Below are 1,530 nucleotides of genomic sequence, written 5' to 3'. Positions count from 1 at the left end.
TGCAGTCACAAGGGTCCTCATAAGAGGGGTGCAGGGAGGGTGAGAGGTGACGTGACAAGGTGGAGCAGAGGGACAGAAGGGGATGTGACAGCAGTAGCAGCAGTGGGAATCGTGAGATGGAAGATGGCGGAGGCCACGAGTCAAGGAGCGTGGGCCCCCAGAAGGTAGGACATGGGACACTTGTGCAGGGGGTGAGCCGGGTCTCTTCGACCAGTAGAGGTAGGGCCGGAGACGCCAGGCCTGGACAGCACGGTGGCACCCAGTGGGACTGAGGATGGGAGCCCGGCTGGAGGACAGCGGGGGCAGGGGCCTGGCCGGATGATGTTCAGGTGGAGCAGGAGTGGGGACGAGGTGGGAAGGCTGGGGTGTGGGCCTAGAAGGTGCCAGTGAGACGGCACCCAGGCTGGGGGGGAGTGTGCTGGGCTCAAGCTGAGGGCTCACTGGGGCCTCCCCATGAAGAAGGGAGGCGATGGAGACGTGTCTCTGGAAAGGAGAGCAAGTGAGGGGAAGGGGTACAGAGCAGGGAGCTCACTGCAGAAAGATGGCTTGTCAGGGAGCGGAGTGCTCAGAACCCCAGCTTCAGATGGGTGAGTTCAAATCCTGGCCCCCCCCCCCCCGGACTGCTGTGTGACCTCAGGTGAGGCTCTCAATGCCTCTGAGCTTTAATTTTTTTGGCCGTGAAAATGCAGGTGATAGCAGTCACTCAGCAAGTTTGTCTTGAGGACAACACGAAAGAAAAGTGAACCCTGGGCCGCCTCGCGCCCGTCCGTGCTCCTAAAATCCATCTTGCGGGCGGAGAGGGAGGGTTTCCTCTCTGGGCGGTGGGGGCCGTTTGTAGGGTAGCCCCTCCGGATGGACTTTGTGCCTACATCGCTCAGCGCATCTGTCTGCACATCTCACCGATCAAATCACCGTCCCTCAAACTTGTCAAGTGCATTTGAGGGACAGCCAGCCCCTTCGCTTCCTGCCCATGTGAAAGTAGTAGTTCTGTTCCAGGAGACTGATTTTCAGAGGAAGCCGCTGTATCTGCGGCTCTATGTTAAAATGTGAGATGTCCCCAATCCTAAAAACAGTTACGACGTTTAGGACCTACCGCTCAGCAGGGACTGCGTCAGGCCCTTCTCTTGCATCCTCAGGAATCCTTATTACAACTTGCGAGGAAGGTGTCATGGCTCTGTTTTATGGACGAAGAGAGAGCTTTGGGGATGTGGGGCCCAAGGACACAGGGCGGTGAGTGGACAGCACCACAAAACCCCAGTGCTGAATGGGGCACAGCGCTTTGTTCCTAAACTGGAACGCCTTGAAGAAAATCACTTACATGTTAGGTATCAGTTAGCATTTTTGTTTAAGGGGGAGAAAACAGTTTTCTGCCTCATTGTCTTTAAGGAAACATAGTTCCTGAGATTTTTTAAAATGCTTTTTTATGTTTTTTATTTTTGAGAGACAGAGACAGTGTGATCAGGGGAGGGGCAGAGAGAGAGAGAGAGAGAGAGAGAGAGAGAGAGAGAGAGAGGGAGACACAGAGTCTGA

Source organism: Suricata suricatta, chromosome 8 (genome assembly GCF_006229205.1).
Source record: "Suricata suricatta isolate VVHF042 chromosome 8, meerkat_22Aug2017_6uvM2_HiC, whole genome shotgun sequence".
NCBI lineage: Eukaryota > Metazoa > Chordata > Mammalia > Carnivora > Herpestidae > Suricata > Suricata suricatta.
The sequence above is the reverse complement of the archived record's forward strand: the minus strand, read 5'-3'. Positions refer to the sequence as shown.